The 21,362-nt window shown below is 34.9% G+C and overlaps 1 protein-coding gene across 1 annotated transcript in view; it reads left to right on the plus strand.

Annotated features, from left to right (window-relative positions):
* LOC129313008 (uncharacterized) overlaps positions 1-21,362 on the plus strand; it is a 91,136-nt gene that overhangs the window by 15,985 nt on the left and 53,789 nt on the right. The window lies entirely within an intron of this gene.

Here is a 21,362-nt window from a genome sequence, read left to right on the forward strand (position 1 = left end):
GTGAAAATTAAGTCCATATGGCACTGTTGGCACCTCGGGACACCAATTACAGTATTTACTCTCCTTAGTGCCCGAAAATGGGCGTGGTGTTGGAGACTTACTCTCCTTAGTATCCAAAAGGGTGCAGAGTTGGAGAATATGCTCTTTAGCATCCGTAGGATGTGGTGTTGGAGTAACGACACCCCACTTACTTGTAATGGGGGAAACCAGTAGTCCAGAAGTGGTTTAGGACACCTTGGCCGGGTAGTCCTACCATGGATGGTGAGTTTGGGGACCATACATGTGGTTTGGTTATGTGAAATAGCCTACCAGTTTGGTCGGGAGTATTGGAGGACTGGATGGTTAGGGATCATGCATGTAACTTATGGTGATTTTATATGGTGTGTTTATTTTACTTGATTTAAGGCTTGTTTATAACTTGGCATGTTAATCAATAATGTAGATTATCTTAGTTATTGAGATTTTTATCTCACCCCATGGTTATCATTTTATAGGTTCTACCACTGAGACTGAGCAAGGGAAGGAATCGGGCAAGGGCTAGCATACTTGCTACATTCTCATTGTAAAGCTCGATTTTATTTTGAGTCATGTATATAAACTTATATGGATGATATTATATGTTGTCAACTAAGAATGCATATTATTTTGATTGGTTGCACTTGTTTCATACTATGTCATTTTGTATTTTAGGCCAATATTGTATAGGATGTGAATATGTGGTAATTTTTTTAGCGATGGGCTAAAATACTAATATAAATGCAAGGAACATTTTATCTAGGTGATGAAAATGTATATGTAGTGTATTATGTAGCAATAGAGGCCAAATAGTGTATATGGTGTTGATTTTGTATTTTAGCCATACTGGGTGAAATGGGCATTAAGTGGCCAAATTTTGTGTTTAGTATGTTTTTGTGTGTTTGAATGCTCAATCAAGTATATTTTGGTCTGTTGGACTTGGTTCAAGCCTTAAAATGGGTTGATGGTATAAGTTTTGAGTTTTGGGTACTTGGATGCTTGAAAATCGCTTTAAAAACTGACTTTTGCATCTAAGCATATAAAATTTTCATATGGTGTCGGATCGTAATGAAACTTATACATTAGTTAGCTTATTGAATAAGCTTCACGTGGGCACTTGAATTACTCCAATCGGACATCAGATATGAAAATGGCGCACATTTGAAGTTCTTTTAGAAAAGCTGTTATGACAGCATTGCTGTCATGGACACGTGCGCTGTGGCACATTTCGCGCAAGCCGTTACACATGGTATAGTGAGCAAACTTGCCTTTTTGTGCCATATGTCGTGGCACATGGACCATAATCGCAGCGCATAAACCAAAATACTCAAAAATGACATTTTTGGCCCTGTTTTAAAGTGTTTTGCTTCCCAAAACTTTTCTATGCTTCCAATACCTTAATAAATCATTAAGTTTGAGATTAAACTACAAATTTGAAGGATTTTTATGGGATCCTAAATATTTGACAATTATTTTTAAAATATTATTAGTTTTAACCCTTATATCTGTGAACTTAGGAGCAATCCTTGCTCCTAATTATGACTCTTTGTTGTGATTATGTGATAAATTTTGGTAATGTCAAGCAAGACATTACAAGTTCTCCTAGGGAGAGGAGTAGATGAACAAATCCACGTGCTATTAGCAGTGACCGTTGGAATCAAGAACTTTCCTTTGCACCGACTATTAGAATTGGGAGGTAGTGCTTGTCCTATGGTTGATTTGGGATTGTCCTACTAGTTCTATAAGGGACTCGAACCTAGCTAGTCTCCACCGATTCATGAGGAGGCTAGATTAGGGGTATGACCCCCCATGATTATTAGTATTAGGGGAAACTATATTATATAAATGAGTAAGTTAACCCTGGCCTGGTAGCTCCTCACAAGTGAAAGGCTAGATTAGTCAATGAAGGACGTAGCCACATGATAGCCACTAGTTTCATGTCAGAGGTAACAGAAGGGTATAAGGTTGTCATTTGATCATGCATATAAATCCGAACACATGGTTGTTAGTATTGTGGTCCGATATGAGTTAGAGGCGCATGGTTAGTATTATTATGACCCCATTTTATGCTTTGCAAAATAATATGATTATGTGTGTTTTGGGCCTAGTCACATGGTTATTAGTGTTGCAAAACCATGGCCAAGTTCCTCACATGTGTTATATGTATGTTTGCCTATTTGCATCTGTTCATAAATTAATATGCAACTTTATAGATTAGGTGAAAACTTGGTTACTAAATGGTTGTACTCACCCCTCAATTCTCAATATTTTTAGGGCCTAGCTCATCAGATCCAAGTCAGGAAAAACACACAGAGGCTTAGGATTGTAGAGTAATCCTTTCTATATGCCTCTCTTTGTTATTTTTATATGTAAATGTTAATACAATTGTCAATTAGGATCACATGTCATTATTTTGCACTACTTACATTAGCTTGTGTACAACTTGTGTATTTTGTGCCCCGGGTTAGTGAGTTTTGGTTATAAACTCATGGATAGGGCCAAAATGCTTGTGCAAGTAGGAACACGTGTATTTTAGAAAAATTGAAATGAAAATGATGATTTTGTGTATGATTTTCCTCCCCCTTGTGTTTTGTGAAAATTGAGATTGGTGGTGAGTTTGAGAAATATGTATTTTTGGTTGTGTGTGGTGCATTGCATGAGTCCACTAGAGTCCATTGAGTATGATCGAGGAGTCGGTGTAGGCTTTTGGCACTTGTGGTTGAGTTGGGACACTAAGATTGTGTGTTTTGTGTGAAAAGTGATAAAAATGAGTTTTGGTATCTAACTTTTTATAGAAAAAGAATTTAAGTGTGAAGCTGGTGCTATTAGCTAGGAGAAAGCTCCATATAGACACTGAAACCACTTCAATCAGACGTCGAATTGGGATGCGTCAAAAGTTTGCTCCTTATGCTGTCAAATGATAACAACTAATGTTGTCTTTTTCATGGAATGTGCCATGGCGCATGGCACAAAGAAGGGTGAGCCACAGCGCATATGTCATAAGTCATGGCACACATCACATTTTCTGCACAAAATTCAGTTTTAAGTTTTAAAACTCATTGTTTTGGGTCCCATTTATTTTTCAAGTTTTCGCATCATTTTCAAACTCAGATTTGAGCATATTAAATGTAATTGAGATTGAAAATATTGAATTTTAAGGATCCTAAAGACTATTATTTGAAAATTTTCTCTTTTATGAAATTTTACAACTTTGGTAATCCTTTAAGGGTTAATGCCTTGATTACCTTAATTATGAAGTTAAATATGGTTAAGGAAGGGAGACCTTACATGGTTAGTGCTGAGAAGTTAATCTAGCATGGTTGGATGTGTATAGGTGTTCTTTGCCTCCAATACTATGCATGATGGTGGAATTGAGAAGATTAGGGTAGTGAGCGAGCTTCCTAATGTATTTTTAGATGAAGTAATGGGATTACCTCCTGAAAGGGAAGTTAAATTATTAATTGATTTAGTTCCTGGAACTGAACCAATATCAAAGGCCCTGTATAGAATGTTTCCATTAGAATTAGCTGAGTTGAAGAAGCAAATTGAAGACTTGCTACACAAGGGGTTTATCAAACTAGGCGTATCACCTTGGGGGTCACTGGTGTTGTTTGTGAGGAAGAAGGACAACATCTTATGACTTTGCATTAATTATCGACAGTTGAACAAGGTAACTGTAAAAAACAAGTATCCTTTACCAAGGATAGATGATCTTGTAGATCAGTTAGTTGGAGCCTCAGTCTTTTCCAAGATTGATTTGAGGTCAGGGTACCATCAGTTGAGAGTTCGTGCGATAGATGTACCCAAAATAGATTTCAAAACTTGGTATGGACACTACGAGTTTTTGGTTATGACATTTGGTTTGACCAATACGCCTACAGTGTTCATGGACTATATGAATTAAATCTTCAGGCCATACTTAGATCAGTTTATAGTGGTCTTTATAGATGACATCCTGATCTATTTTAAGGATAAAGAGCAATACACGAGGCATTTGCGGACGGTGCTTTAGATCTTGAGAGATAAGAAGTTGTATGCCAAGCTCAATAAGTACGAGTTTTGGTTGAGAGAACTTTGATTTTTAGGAGATGTGGTGTCAGTGGATGAAATTTCGGTAGATCTGCATAAGGTTGATGCAGTATTGAAGTGTGAGCATCCTAGTTCAGTCATAGAGATACATAATTTTTTGGAATTAGCTAGATATTATCGACATTTTATCCAGGGGTTTTCCCAGATAGCTTCTCCTTTGACTAAGTTAATGTAAAAAGATCAGCCTTACATTTAGGATGATCGTTGTGAAGTGGTGTTTTAACAGCTAAAAGAGAAGTTAACTATAGCTCTGGTGTTAATTATCCCTAATCCAAGGTTACCTTACAAGGTATACACGGATGCATTATTGAGAGGCTTGAGATGTGTCTTGATGCTAGATAGTTGGGTGGTAGCTTATGCTTCTCGACAGTTGAGACCACATGAAGAGAACTACCCTGCGCATGATTTAGAGCTTGCAACTGTAGTGTTTGCTTTAAAAATTTAGTGCCATTACTTGTATGATGCAGTATTTATTATGTTTAGCGACCATAAGATTTTGAAATACCTAGCGGATCAGAAGGGGCTAAACATAAAGCAAAGGAGATGGATAGAACTCTTTAAGGATTACATCTTTGAATTAAAATACCATCCGAGTAAAGCTAATGTGGTTGCTGACGTATTGAGTCGAAAGACTTTGCATGTGGCAAGTCTAATGGTTTAAGAGTATAGATTGATAAAATCTTTTATTGAATCATAACAAGATGCGCCACTGAAGGCAATGGTTTGTGCTTATTCTATAGAGGTTAATAATGAATTTTGGAAGGAATTGAGAACAACACAACTAGAAGATGAATGTCTCTTGAGGATTAGAGAGGAAATTGAAGTGAATTAGGCTGTTAATTTTAGTTTTAATGATGATGGTTTTGTTGTCTACTAGAATGGGATTTGTGTACCTAATGATGCAGACTTGAAGAAAGTGATACTGAGTGAAGCTCATTGCAGTAAATATATGATCCATCTGGGAGCTACGAAGATGTACTAGGATATAAGACGATATTGGTGGTGACCTAGTATGAAGAGAGATATTACGGAGTTTATGACTTAATGTTTGATCTGTCAAAAAGTTAAAATAGAGCACTAGAGACGAACAGGAATGTTGCAACCATTAGATATCCCTAAGTGGAAATGGGATAGTATATCCATAGATTTCAAAACTAGGTTACTAAGAACTTAGTCGATAGACTCACGAAATCAGCTCATTTTCTTACTATTCAGATCAGTGATTCTCTAAAAAAGCTAGCAGAGATCTATATCTAAGAAGTTGTGAGGCTGTATGGTATGCCAAAAAGTATATTGTTTGATAAAGATCCGAGGATTACATCCAAGTTCTAGGGAGCTTTGCAGTAAACTATAGGTATTGAGTTGAGATTCAATACAACATATCATCCATAGATGAATAGGTAGACAGAGCGAACCATATAGATCCTAGAGGATATGTTGAGAGCCTGTGTATTAGAGTTGAAAGGTAGCTAGGATAGCTATTTACCTTTGGCTGAATTTGCGTATAATAACAGTTACCACTCTAGCATTTAGATGGCACCATATGAGGCATTATATGGGAAAAGATGTAGATCACCTCTTTGTTGGATAGAGTTGAGTGAATGGAGTATGTTGGGACTAGATATTTTAGATTAAATGACTCAGAAGATTAAGCTAATAAGCCAAAAGCTATTAATAGCTTAGAGTAGGCAGAAGAGTTACGTAGATAGGCATAGAAGGCTGTTAGAGTTCTTGGTGGGAGACCATGTATTTTTAAAGGTTACACTAGTAATAGAAATTGGAAGGTCATTTAGAGCTAAGAAATTGACTCCTCGATTTATTGGTCCTTTCGAGATTCTAGAAAGAGTTGGGCTAGTTGCCTATAGAATCGCTTTACTAGCGCAATTGTCTAGTGTGCATGACATGTTTCACGTGTCGCAACTTAAGAAATACTAACCTAATCCTTCATATGTGATAGAACCCGAAGAGGTTGAGCTTCAAGAGAATTTAACCTTTAAGGCCGAGCTAGAGTAAATTGTAGATGTGAAAAAGAAACAATTAAGAAACAAAACCATACAATTCGTTAAAGTTTTCTGGCAAGGCATGGCTCCTGGTTATGCTACCTGGGAGACAGAGGATAAAATGAGGCAACAATATCCCCATATGTTTCCATAGGTATATATTTAAGTATTTTATGAATTTTGGGAACAAAATTCTTAAAAAAAAGAGAGAACTGTAACATCCTAAATTTCTTAATCTTGTGATTAGTTGTTAATTAGGGGTAAAGTGATAATTAGTAAAGGATTAGGAATATGGATGGTTTCTTGATAATTTTTCTCTTATGGATGTTGAATGGGCAGATATGGGTAAGAGGATTGTGTTCCAAGTCGAAGTAAGTACGCGTGGTGAGAATTCTTCTCACTGTACCACATGCTGCGGCTAGTGTCGCATGCGTTGCACCAATAAATGACCCTATAAGCCATGAAATTTGGGTTAAGTTTAAAAGGAAAAATCAGAAACACATGAGAAGGAGAAGAGAGGAAGTTGTGGTGTGCTAGGGCAAGCCATTTCGAAGCATTAGAAGGCACTTCTGATTAGTAACTTATAGGGTAAGCTATGTATAACTCTTACCTTCCATTCTACCTAAATTTCTTTGAATATGAGTTATAAAGAAATTAAGTTGGTGAAATTTAAGGAGTTTGATTCTTTTCCAATAGTAATGAAAAGTTTCTCAAGAGTTAAATTAAAGCTTTGCGACTGGTTGAGAGCTGAACAATAGAGCTTTGAACTAGTAGGCTCGATTTGGCCCTAGGTGATGTGAAGTAATGGACCTAGAATGGATAAATGAAAAAGAATAGATAGTTAAATGCAGCCATAAGTAGTAAACAAGTGTTTTGATCAATTTGGACCAAATGATTGAATTGTGCCAATTGTGTTTAGATTGGCATATTTTGTGAGTTGAGAAAGGAAGCTTATAATGAGTTGTTGTAGTAATAGAAATCTACAAGTAACCTTTCTAATGATAAAAAGGTTGAGGAAACAAAATAACTTCCTCTATTTGACTATTTATTATAACTGTATATCAGTATGTTATCTAGTGCATGAAATTGTTTTAAGCCAAGCATGTTTTATGGCATTGTGTGAATGTTACATGAAAATGGCTTTTGATCAAATAAATAAGTACAAACAAGTGATTTTATACTTTACATATATATATATACGCTATGTGTTGTGGATACATGTGTGAATGTGGAACCTATGATTGGTTCGGAAAGCATGATCATAGGGGTAGGAGTTCACTCGAATAGAGATGTGTTGATAAGACCATATGGCATATATTCCTTAGTGCCTAATGGGGTGTGGAGTCAGAGAATTGTATGTCCTTAGTGCCTTTCGAGGTGCGGTATTAGAGATTATCTCCTTAGTGCCTATTGAGGTGTAGTGTTAGAGATTTAGACTCCTTAGTGTTTGTGTGATATGGTGTTTGAGTCAAGCACGTCCCATTATGTGTATTAGGGAAACCATAGTTCAAAAGTGTGATAAAACACCTTTGGTCAAGTGATTCTACCACTAAAGGTGAGCTCAAGGCTAGTGAGAGTATATATTGGTTTAAGGTGAGCCTATGGTTTCAAGTTGAGGTGATTTGGAGGTTCGGTCGATAGTGTCATGCTATATGGGAAAAAGTGGTGAAAAGTGAAAAATAAGTGGAAAAAGAGTGAATTGACATATGTTGCTGTAATTTGAAATGAAACATCTGATTATGCTATGTCCAACTATATAATATGCTATACTTTTATATAGTTGCAAGTGATAGTTGTCAATAATGAGTTATTCTATTACTGAAATTATTATCTCACCCTCATGGTTACATTTTTCCAGGATAGAGTAGTAATTAGGCAGGGGAAAAAGTCTAGACTAGCATAGTGGTGCTGCTATTATGGAGAGTCTCTGAGATTGTGCAATGAACCGAAAACTTGTGTATATATGTAAATAAGTTGCCATAGGAGATTTCATGCATGTTTGAGTTGTGTTTTGTAGAAAATGTAGTGATTTTGTGAAATCTTAGGCCATATGTGTATATGTTGGTGAAACGATTAACTAGGCTAAGATTGTAATAGTATACATGTGGTGAATATGTAAAAGTAGTGAAATTGTAGTGAAATGGCCAAAAGAGTGTTGCTGTGCCAAGTGGTGAATAGTTATAAAAATATGAAAATGGGCCATAAAGTGATCGAATTTTAATATACGTGTATATATGTGATGAAATATGGTTAATCAGGTGTGTTAGGTCTTTTTGGACTTGGTTTAGGGCCTTGTGTGGTCTAATGAGACAAATAGATTGATTTGAGCACTTGAGTGCATAATATTTTCAAAAAAAGTGATTTTTTACATCTAGGTGTCTAAATTTTGATCAGATCGTTAGATCATGTCCAAACCCCTCTCATTAACTAGCTTTTGAGATAAGCTTCATATAGGCGCTTGAATTACTTTGATCAACATCATATGTGAAAATGGAACACGTCAGAATTTTGTCATTTTTACTGTTAAATAATAGCAGCAAATTTAGGCTTGTGCGTCACGATGCATGGCGTAACACACTGCAGCACATGACACAATAAAGGTCTGGGCTTGTGGTTCTGTGCCATATGCCACGATGCTTATACTGCACGCTGTAGTGCATTGCCCATAACTTGACCTAATTTTATACCTTGTGATGCATGCAATTTGTGTTATGAATGCTTATGGGTTGTGTCCAGTACACATTATTCAAATGTATTATGATTTTGATAATTTTACAAAATGATTATTAGGCCCAAGCTTTTCAAATAATGTATTTGATTACTGTGGTGATTCGAGTCTAGTGATTTAGTAATCTTCTCCTATATCTAATGGATATAGAAGGAGGTTACAACCAATGTTGTTTGTAAGGAAGAAAGACGACAATTTGCATCTTTATATTGATTACCGGCAGTTGAACAAGGTAATTATGAAGAAAAAGTATTGTCTGCCAAGGATAGATGACCTTCTTGATCAATTGGCTAGTGCCTCAATCTTTTCTAAGATAGACTTAAAGTCAGGGTATCATTAGTTAAGAGTTAGTGTAGCAGATGTGCCCAAGACAGCTTTTAGAACTCAGTATAGCCACTATGAATTCTTGGTTATGCTGTTTGGTTTGATTAATACACCTCCAATGTTCATAGACTATATGAACCATATATTTAGGCTATACTTGGATCAATTTGTTGTGATTTTTATTGATGGCATTCTAATCTATTTTGGGGATGAGGAGCAACATGCGAAGCATTTGAGAATTGTGCTCCAAATTTTGAAAGATAAAAAGTTGTATGCTAAGCTCAGTAAGTATAAGTTTTGGTTGTGAGAAGTCATATTTTTGGGACACGTGGTTTTTGCGGATAGGATTTTTATGGATCTGCATAAGGTTGATATAGTATTGAAGTGGGAATGTTCCAGTTCGATCACGGAGATACGTAGTTTTTTAGGATTAGCTGAATATTATAGATAATTTATCTAAGGATTTTCTCAGATATCTTCTCCTTTGACTAAGTTGACATGAAAGGATCAGCCTTATATTTGGGATAACCAGTGTGAAATGGCATTTTAGAAGCTGAAAGAGAAGTTAACTACAACCCCAATGTTGATTATCCCTAATCTGAAATTACCTTATGAAGTGTATACTGATGCATTATTAAGAGGCCTGGGTTGTGTCTTGATGCAAGATACTCGAGTGGTAGCATATGCTTCTCAGCAGTTGAGACCACATGAAGAAACATATCCTGCTTATGATTTAGAGCTAGTAGTAATGGTGTTTGCTCTGAAGATTTAGCACCATTATTTGTATGGTGTGGTATTCAATGTGTTTAGCAACCATAAGAGTCTAAAATACCTAGTGGATCAGAAGGAACTGAACATAAGGCAGAGAATATGGATGGAGCTTTTAAAAGATTATAATTTTGAGCTGAAATATCATCCGGATAATGTGAATGTGGTTGTTGACTTGTTAACCTAAAAGACTTTACTTGTGGCAAGTTTAATGATATAAGAGCATAAGTTGATGGAATCTTTCATAGATTCACAGCAAGATGTGCTATTGAAGGCGTTAGTTGGTGCTTATTCTACCGAGATCAGTAATGATTTTTGAAAGGAATTAAGGATGGCACAACTAGAAGATGAGTGTCTTCTTGGGATTAAGAAAGAGATTGAAGCGAATGAGGTGATAGATTTTAGCTTTAACGATGATGAGTTCATAGTCTATTAGGATAGGATTTGTGTGCTCGACAATGTAGATCTAAAGAAGGTGATCTTGAATGAAGCTTATTATAGTAAATATACAATCCACTCGAGAACTATAAAGATGTACTAGAATATGAGGCAATATTGGTGATGGCCGGGTATGAAGAAAGAAGTGACTGACTTTGTGACTCGATGTTTAACTTGTTAAAAGGTTAAGATAGAGCACCAAAGACCAACAAAAATGTTACAACCATTGGATATCCCTAAGTAGAAATGGGATAATATATCCATAGATTTCATATTTGGGTTATCTAGAACTCTTTCAGGGCATGATGTCATTTGGGTGATTGTTGATAGGCTCATGAAGTCAGTTTATTTTCTGGCTATTCGGATTAATGATTCTCTAGAGAAGTTGGAAGAAATCTATATCCGAGAAGTTATAAGGCTGCATGGAATGCCAAAAAGTATAGTGTCTGATAGAGATTTGAGGTTTATATCTAGGTTCTAAGGAGCTTTACAGTGAGGTATGGGTATTGAGTTGAGATTTAGTATAGCTTATCATCCTTAGACAAATGGGCAGATGAACAAACTATACAAACTTTGGAAGATATGTTGAGAGCCTATGTATTAGAGTTGATAGGTAGCTGGGATAGCCATCTTCCTTTGGCTGAGTTTGCTTAAAACAATAGTTACTACTCTAGTATTCAGATGGCACCCTATGAGGCATTATATGGGAGAAAATGCAAGTCACCTCTTTGTTAGATAAAATTAAGTGCAAGGAGTAGTTAAGACCAGACATTATGGATCATACGACTCAGAAGATTGAGTTGATTAGGCAAAAGCTGTTAATAGTTCAGAGCAAGCAGAAGAGTTATGCAAATAGGCGTAGAAAGCCATTAGAGTTTCTAGTGGGACAATGTATTTTTGAGGGTTACACCAGTGACAGGAATTGAGAGGTCAATTAAAGCTAACAAGTTGACTCCTAGATTCATTGGTCCATTCAAAATTCTAAAGAGAATTGGACTAGTAGCTTACAGAGTTGCCTTGCTGCCACAATTTTTAGGTATGCGTGACATGTTCCATGTATCTTAGCTCAAGAAGTACCAACCAGATCCCTCGCATGTAATAGAACTAGAAAGAGATAGAGCTCCAAGAGAAATTGACCTATAAGGTTGAGCTAGAGCGGATTGTGGATGTAAAGGACAAACAACTGAGAAACAAAACTATATTATTAGTGAAAGTCTTCTAGCGAGGCATGACTCTTGGTGACGCTACATGGGAGACAGAGGATAAAATGAGGCAACAATATCCCCATCTATTTTCATAGTATGTATTTAAGTGTTTTATGAATTTTAGGGACAAAATTCTTAAAAGGAGGGGAGAACTGTAATATCCTAATTTTTTAATCTAGTAATTAGTTGTTAATCAGGGGGTGAATTAGTAATTTGCAAAGGATTAAAGATTTGGATGATTACCTAGAGATTTGACTTATTGGAGTGTTAAATGAGCAGATACAAGTGAGGTGATCGCATCTCAGAACGAAGCGCGGTAAGGATTTTCCTCAACTGCGGCACAACCTGCCTGAGTCATGGTGCATGGCACAAAAAATGACCTGATAAGTACGTGTGAAGCTTGTGATTTCAAAAGGGGAATGAGGTGAAACACATAAAGGAGAAAAGGAAAAGGTTTTGGCTCCTAGGGTATCAATTTTTGAAGCGTTGGAAGGCATTTTCGACTAGTAATTGTTAGATAAGCTTCGTATTGCCCTTACCTTCAATTCTACTTAATTTCTCTTATATGAGCTATAGAAAAATTGAATTAGAAAAATTTAAGGGGTTAGTTTCTTACCCTATAGTAATGAAAAGGTTCTCGAGACTTAAATTAAAGCTTTATGACTAGTTTAGGTTAAACAATAGAGCTTTAAAGCTGTAGGCTCTATTTAGCCCTAAATTAAAGGAAAAATGGGGTGGAAGTTGAGTAGAAGTGAAATGAGATCATTAGAAGTGATAAGAAGTGGTAATATTTCAAGTGAAAAGAAATAGATGGCTAGTTATAGCCTTATTTGACAATTAAGTATTTTTGGCCTATTAGATAAATTGACTAATAGTGCCAGTTGTGTGTAGATTGGTATATTTCAAATGTAAGTTGAGGAAGGAGACTTGTAGAAAGCCTTAGTGATTGCAAAAGTCCACGAGTAAACTTTCTTGTAAAAGAAGGGTTAAGGTAACTAAATAATTTTCTCTATTTGACTGTCTATTAACTATGTGATAGTATGCTATCTAGTGCATGAAACTATTTTAAACTAAGCACATTTTGCGTCATTAAATGGTTGTTGCATGAAAATGAAGTTTTGACTAAACAAACAAGTGAAATCTTACGATGGTGTGTGTGTATGTGTGTGTATGGTTGTGAACAGAAACCTATGATTAGTATTAAAGCATGATCATAGGGGTGGGAGTTCATCCGTAGGAAGAAGTAGTGAAAGACCGTATGGCATTATTCTTTTTAGTGCCCAACGGGGTACAGAGTTAGAGAATTGTATCTTCTTAATACCCATTATGGTATAATGTTAGAGATTATCTCCTTAATGACTGTTGAGGTGACCTTCACATTTGTGATACAGTGTTAGGGCCAACGATAACCCATTATATGTAGTAAGAGAAACCATAGTCTGAAAGTGTGATAAAACAGCTTTGGCAAGGTGATTTTACCACTGAAGGTGAACTCAAGGCCAATAAGTATGTGCATTGGTCTAAGGCGAGCTTATGGTTTCAAGTCGGGATGACTCAAAAGTTCGAATGGCAGTGATCATGCTATATACTATATTAGTGATAAATTATGGAAATGATTTGTGAAAGTGGAGAATTATTGTATTGATATAGTGTTTTGAGATGAAATCTATATTATATGCTATGTTTAACTGTATATTATGTTATACTTGCCTATGGTTACACATGATAGTCGATACTATAGAGTTATTTTGTTACTGAGATTATTATCTCATCCCATGGTTACATTTTTCAGGTCAGAGTAGTGATCCAGGAAAAGGGAAAGAGTCAGGGCTGACTTAGTATTGATAAAGCCGTGTATCTTCGACTTTTATGTAATGAACTTAAACTAGCATGAACATTGTAAATTTAAGTTGCCATAGGATATGCATGCATGCTTAAAGTCCTGATTGTATAAATTTATAGTGACTTTTTTAAATCTTAGCCTATATGTAAAAATATGTGGTGAAATGATTAGCAGGGGCTAAGATTTAATAATGAATGTATTGTGAATAAGGAAATATATGTTTTAGTGGTGGATTTATGGTGAACTTGGCCAAATTAAGGTTTTTGTGTAAAAAAGTGAAAAGTTCATTTTTGTGGAAATGAACGATTAAATGGCCAAATTGTGATTTATGTATGTATATGTTATAAAATGTGGTCAATTAGGTGTGTTGGGTTCTTTTGGACTTGGTTCAAGGCCTAGAACGGTTTAATGAGACAATATGAGCGATTTAAGTGCTTAGGTGAGCTAAAATTTTAAAAAAAGTGACTTTTTACTCCCGAATGCCTAAAATTTGATTGGACTGTTAGATCATATCCAAACTTATCTCACTAGCTAGCTTATGAAATAAGCTTCATGCAGGTGCTTGAATCACTTTAATTGGACATCATATGTGAAAACGGCATACACCGGAAGTACAAACTAGTTTTTGACAGCAGAATTTTTTTCATATGCGCCGCAGTGTATGGCACGGAGAAGAGTTGCTTGTGGCTCTTTGCCACATGCCATGGTGCATGGCTTAGTTCTTGACTTTAATGCCTATGTTATTTTTCACTGTGCTATGCTCTATTTTATATTAAGTCAGTTAAGAATTTTTGATGATTTTCAAAATGAGTCTTGGGTCCAAGCTTTTCTCACAAAGTATTTGAATATAATTTGGTATGAATGTGTGGTGATTTTGTTAATTGCTCCTAATGTTTGGTGGATATTGGGGGTAGTTATGGAAGATGGAAGAGAGGTATGGGAAGCTTACCTATAAGTTGGAAGGTGAAAATCAACTCCCAATCACTTGAATCTTGATGCCCAAATATAGCTTTCTTTCTTCTCCCTTATGCTCCTCAGAGCTCAAGCTTTTATTTTTTATTTTCAAACTGATCCATGTACTTAATAATCTAATTCAAGTGTCATGCGTTGTGATGTAACATGCACAAGCCACAACATGTGGCACAGTGAGGAAACTCTCACTTGTCTCTTGCAATTCAATCTTGATCCGATCCAAACTCCATCTTAAACATAACCTTATGCTACCCAATGGTCTGAAACACCCATTAGCAATATGGAAACATGATTAACTAAATTAATCTATTTATTTACTAAATCTACCCTTAATTAGTAATTAAACCCCGAATTAAAAATTTAGATGTGTCTTTCACTCTTTATTACCATGGTGAGCATTTTTCTATCATGGAAGAGTTAGTTTCTAAAGTTTTAGGATTTTTTTGATAATGTTATTATTTAAAATTAAATAAATTTGATATTTGAGTAAAGGAATTTATATGTGCAATTTGAATACTTTATTGCCAACCTAGAGGTCATATGTGGGATTGAACTATTATATTATTACATTATAGCCTAATTGTTAATGTAGGAGTTTTTGGTGTGTCTTGGCTATAATCTCCTCTCCTATTAGTGTATGTTTAACTCAAATTCTCACTTGATTCAAGGTTAACTCAAAGTAATCAACAAGTTTGACAAATTCACAAATAAGTTATACAAATGGGATTCCAAGCTTTCAAAGTTTATACCATCTCAAAAGGTCTTAAAAATGAAAAATCAAAGTTCATTTAAGGTATAAAAGCATGAGATTTCAAAAAGAATTAGTGCATTTTGTCATAATAAGAAAACAATGAAATTCTATAGAATCAGGGGCTTACGCCATGACTCATAGGACTAGCACCATTGCTCGTGAACCTCTGTGCCATGCGCCCAACTTGTTGAACAATGCGTCACCATGCATTGCACGTTTCATGACAGCATAATTTTTCTGTCAATTTAACATCACTTGGGACAACTTTTGACATGCCCTAATTCTCCACCTGATGTCTGATTGACTCAATCTACGCATCTACAGAAAGATTTTTCTAAACTCTAACCAATGGCTTTAGTTTCACACTCAAATTATTTCTCATACAAGAGTTGGACACTCATTTCAAAATTCTCACTTTTACACCAATTGACGTAAAGCTAAGTGTCTAACCCGCATACCAATAGATGCAATGCACCCTAACATTTGTAATATTATAAATCACATTTTCAATGTTCAAACCCTTAATCTCAAAAATAGAAGGGGGAGTTCAAATCCTACATTTTATCAAATAATCCACAAAAATCACATGTCATACTCAACTCTTATTTGTAATAGTATTTTGGCCCTACTATAGATATCACAATTCATATGCATATACCTTAGGGACCAAAATACACTTTATAATTTCACAAAACACATAGTACAAGTTAGTCACAAATGAGTTAATCCTAGTTGGCAATATCATTCAACATATACACATACATACTCAAAAGGTAAAAGAGGCCTACCACTAGGATATCAATCTTATGTCTCTTGTTATTTTCCTCTGTTGGACCCTCTTGAGCTATTTCATATAAGGGTAAAGGGGTAAAAATACCCACAAAGTAGTCAACCACGGGTACCTAGTATCCTAAAGTGATGAAAAGGGCAAAAATACCTATAACGTTATATAGATGGGTACAAAAGTAACTAGACCGTTAACTTTGACCTAACACTATTAACTTTGACCGTAAAATGCTGACTGTATATGCCACGTGTCAGTCTTTACTGATGTGACTAAAAAAGGGGCAAAAATACCCACGAAGTTATCGACCAGGAGCAAAAATACCCATAACGTTACCAGAATTGGTGCAAAAGTGACCAATACATCCAATCCCTTAAATATTGACCGTTTAGCTGACATCTAAGCAAAAGTTGACTATTTTTTTCACTGATGTAGACAAAAAATATTCCTAGATGAAATTCTTTAGAAGTTAATTGGTTATTATATGATCATGTGAGAAAATGTCATTTTGACGGAATATCAAATTAAATTGCTTGTTTCTTTGCAGCAGTGATGAAAATCATTTGAAAATTTTAAATCTATCGTGAATGTAATTGCTTAAGGTTGTGACAATATTCTTAAGTTAGATGTGCTCAGTCTCGATCTTTGATTTTGAACAACCTATCTCACTATGTTAAATCTTAGGTTTTGCGGACAAGCAAAATGAGTGGAGAAGGAGAAAGGAAAGGGGCGAGATACGTGGTGATGGAAAGAAACCATATGGCATTAATTTTGACAAATTGGTCACTATTGCACCTACTAAGGTAACATTATAGGTACTTATACAATGATTGATCAACATCTATAAAAATTCATTTTGGAATATTTTTTGTTTACATCAGCAAAAAAAAAATAGTCAACTTCTACTTAGGTGTTAACTAAACAATTAACATTTAAGCGATTGGATGTATTGGTTACTTTTGCACTAATTCTGGTAATGTTATGGGTATTTTTGCTTCTGGTCGATGACTTCGTGGGTATTTTTGCCCCTTTTTTAGTCCACGTCAGTAAAGACTGACACATGGCATGCACAGTCAGCATTTAACGATCAAAGTTAATGGTGTTAGGTCAAAGTTAATGGTTTGGTTACTTTTGCACCAATCCACGTAACGTTATGGGTATTTTTACCCTTTTCGTCACTTTAGGATACTGGGTGCCCATGGCTGACTATTTTGTGGATATTTTTGCCCCTTTACCCTTCATATAATATTGAAAATAGTGGGGTGAGTATAACCACTCAGTAACTAAGGTCCTTCCAACTCACACTAATGCATGTCAATTAATTTAAATATAAGTGGCAAGTTGTTAAGCAATTTCAAATCATGAACATATTCAAGAGCATAACTCAGCATTTTCATCCACAATAATACATACTCATGAGATAATGGTCAAAATAATGTCATTTCATATAGAAACAAAACTAGCACATGTTTTATTCCATTAGGGACATAATACAGATAACCATGTACCCTTTTTCACTATATGCGTGATCACACTTTCTTTATATCCTCCTTATTCCTCTAACGCGAAACCATAGACTATAACATATTGGGATCATATATACTCTAAGACTACCTTAACCTAAACACATGTGAGGGGTTACCTGGCCAAGGTTTTTCTAACTTACTTAGTTTTCCCTATTTCTCACACTATGAGATGTCATTCTTCCTAGACTAGCTTCCTCTTCAAACAAGTGGATAGCTAGTTAGGTTCGAGTCCCTCATTGAACCAGTAGGACAGTCCCTCGTTAAACAAGTGGGACAAGATATGTAATGAATCCAAGCTAACCATCGAGCTCTAATAGGAGGCTTACCATGTGGATTTAAATCTTCACCCCTTTACCTAGGCAAACACCCACCTCTCTTGATCATGCAATACATAGATATGTGCTAACTTACAACATGCAAATTATTCACTACTCAAGCATGCTCAATTATCTTGTTGTACTCTCATTACACATAATTACAATTAATAATTGAACTTCAAATCTCCAACAATCATTGAGCTCCTCATAGTACACATATCTATTGAACTTCTTATAATACACGCATTCATTGAACTTTACATCAAGCACATTCATTGAACTTTCCAACACCCAATTTCATTGAAAATTTTCCTTTTCAAATCATTGAACTCCTCATGACAATAATAAGTGAAACTCCATTTACAATTCACATCATCGAGTATCAAGTAAAAACACTTCATTTAACTCTACTAAAGTATTAAAATGGATTTTCCAGTAAGACATGCCACACTTGCAATTCATTCAATTTTAGACGTTTGAATATCAAATATCAATCAACAAATTAATTAACACAAAAAAGCACTAGATAGAATTCTCCCAATTACCTCAAACCTTTGAGAGGTCAAAGGTTTCACCCCTCAAATACTCACTTTTAAAGCTTCCAAGAAGCTTGAATGGTGCCAATATGATTACTATACAAACATTTACAATATAATTCATCAATATCCATTTTTGGATAGTTTTCCACTACCAATTCAACACTTCTTCACTCCTAAGATTCATTCCCTTCTCATACATAAGTACCTATAGGGTTTTTTAGCTTTCCTTAACTCACATTAACTTCATTAAACTCTTATATATTCATTAAAAGAGCCACATTGCTCTAACCAACATATTTATGAGGCATTTCAGACAATAAATGCTACCCAACCACCAATCATTATAAAACCATAAATGCTAGGATTCAATAGCTCAAACAACTCCTATTAACTCTATTTAAGTCAATTGGTTCAGACCGATAGCCTATATGGACCAAAAATTATCATTCTCAACCAAACCCTAACTTCTAACATTAAGAAAATGGAAGAAGATAGGAAGATTTAGGCTTAGAAACCTTAACTCAAATGTTTTCTAGCTCTAATATACTCCCAATATTCGAATTCCTTAAGCCCTAGCACTTCTCTTTTCATTTCTTTCATCTCTCCTCTATTTTTCTCTTTTGCTGCATCAGTTTTCATGTTCTTATTTCTATAGAAAAGTGACCATGCGTCATGACAGATACACAATGCGCCGCGACACATGGCACAGAGAAGTCCTCCTCAGGCATATTAGCACACATGCGCCATGGCAACTCATTCACAAGCAGCGAATCATAGTACAGAACTTTGCCCTTCAAATTTTCTTCCTATTTCATGTTTGGGTAACCCAACTTTACTTTAGACCCATATTTAGGGGTAAAATTACAATCAAACACACTTGTTAGACCTCTCTAGCCACACATCTTAATAATAACTTAATTACTCTAATTCAGGCTTAATTAATCACGTTTAAAATTTGAGGATGTCACATTGGCTCATATTAGGGTTTAAAACCTAGCATGATCTTTTGTAGAGTCAAGTAATTGATGCAAGTATGTGTCGATAGTGGTTTAAATAGTTTTAAATCATTGAACTACTTATGGCATATTTGAAAAGTTTTAATGTTGTATGTTTGAAAAGTTTTAATGTTGTATCCACAATGATTTATCTATTGGGTAGTGATTTGTCGACGCATGATGATTTAAATTCTTATAACTTATTGAGTATATTTATTTGTAATTATGGAATATGATTTTGTGTCCTTTAGCGCTAATGGTTAAGGAATAGGGTTTGGACACTTGGTTGATGATTTGTAAATGCCAAATGAGTAGCTTTAGCCCTAGGTGTTCAAATTTCCCGCTTGCTATCAAATTGTTGTGAGTCCAAAATCATTAGCTAGTGTGTCTATTTGTCTATGTGTGGATACTTGGATCATCTCATATGGAGATCCAAGTTAAAAGTTGTGTGCAAGAAAAGTTGGAATGGGAAGTTATCATGACAAGTTAGCCACAACGGATGGCATTGTTAGCCACTACGGATGGCTCACAAAGTATCAGCCATGGTGAATGGTGTTGTTGGCTAATGCTCTTTGTACAACAAGTCATAGTGGATGAGTCCTTGGCCATGGCGAATGGTACAATTTTGTGAAAATGACTTTTTTGACCTTATTTTAAATTGTTACAATGTTCCTCCTTCTTCCACGCTTTCTAAACTTTTCTCACTTTGATTTTAAGTATGATAAAGGCTTTTAGTATTTATCATCAAATGAAATTATTTTTGGGATCTCATTTACTTAAAAGTTTCTATACTTAGTCTTTAGAGTTAAATAACTAAGGTTGTTCCTATCTTCCTTCTATATCTTTCTCAATTAATTCAATGGTTTTAGGTGGTTGTGATTAGTAGTGGTTGAGACATTATACAAGGTACAGTCAACAAGTTTTGCTAATAAGTTAACAAATAATATTAGTAAATTAATAAGTTATGTAGGGTTTCAACAAGTCACTAAAATTGAATATTTTTTGTATTTTCATCAAGTTTTGCTAGTAAATCAATAAGTAATATCAGTAAATTAACAAGTTAAGCTAGGATTTAACAAGTCAGAAGGATTAAATATGTGGAAGATATTATCAACAAGTTTTGCTAGTAGATTAACAAATACTGTTAATGAAATAATAAATAATATTATGAACAAGTTTACTGAGCATTAATTTGGAAGAATGATTATATTATATATTTGTTTTGGCATTGTTTAATTAAGAGGCTTCATTTTCTCAGTTGTTAATATCTTTTTGGTATACCAAGTAGTCTTTGGTGAAAGCCCCCAACCACTCTTAGGTATTTATTTTCGATGGTCTAGCCATTGGAGAATCGGTGACTGGTGGTAGTGGTTTGGTTAACCTCTGTGATGATGGATGAATATTTTTAAAAAGTTATTGAATGGCATTTTAGTCATTTTCCATAACAATATAATTTCAATTTAGCCTTTGGTCTTGCAGTGTAATATTCAAATTTTTTTGAGACTAATTTGAAATAAAGATTCAAAGATGATCTTATATTTAAATTCTCCATTGAATAACTTCATATTTTCTTGAGCCTTCTTTACAATTATCTTCTTCTTGAGGGTCTTCATTATAGTTGTCCATTATATTATTATTATTCCGCCTATTCTGTTTTATCTCTCCACTAGTCATCCCAAATTGCCCCCACACCTTGAGTTACGATATTTCATCTTCAATCTTCAACAATTTAACAAGTCACAAAGATTAAATATGTGAAAGATATTATCAACAAGTTTTGCTAGTAGATTAACAAATACTGTTAATGAAATAATAAATAATATTATGAACAAGTTTACTTAGTATTAATTTGAAAGAATGATTATATTATATATTTACTTTGGCATTGTTTAATTAATAGGCTTCATTTTCTTAGTCGTTAATAATTTTTTGGTGTATCAAGTAGTCTTTGGTGAAAGCTCCCAGCCACGCTTGGGTATTTATTTTCGGTAGTCTAGCTATTGAAGAATCGGTGACTAATAATAGTGGTTTGGTTAACTTATGTGAGAATGGATGAATATTTTAAAAA

The sequence above is a fragment of the Prosopis cineraria genome, unplaced genomic scaffold (genome assembly GCF_029017545.1).
Source record: "Prosopis cineraria cultivar Desert tree isolate PC_DT_omini unplaced genomic scaffold, ASM2901754v1 PC1, whole genome shotgun sequence".
NCBI classification, from domain to species: Eukaryota; Viridiplantae; Streptophyta; class Magnoliopsida; order Fabales; family Fabaceae; genus Prosopis; species Prosopis cineraria.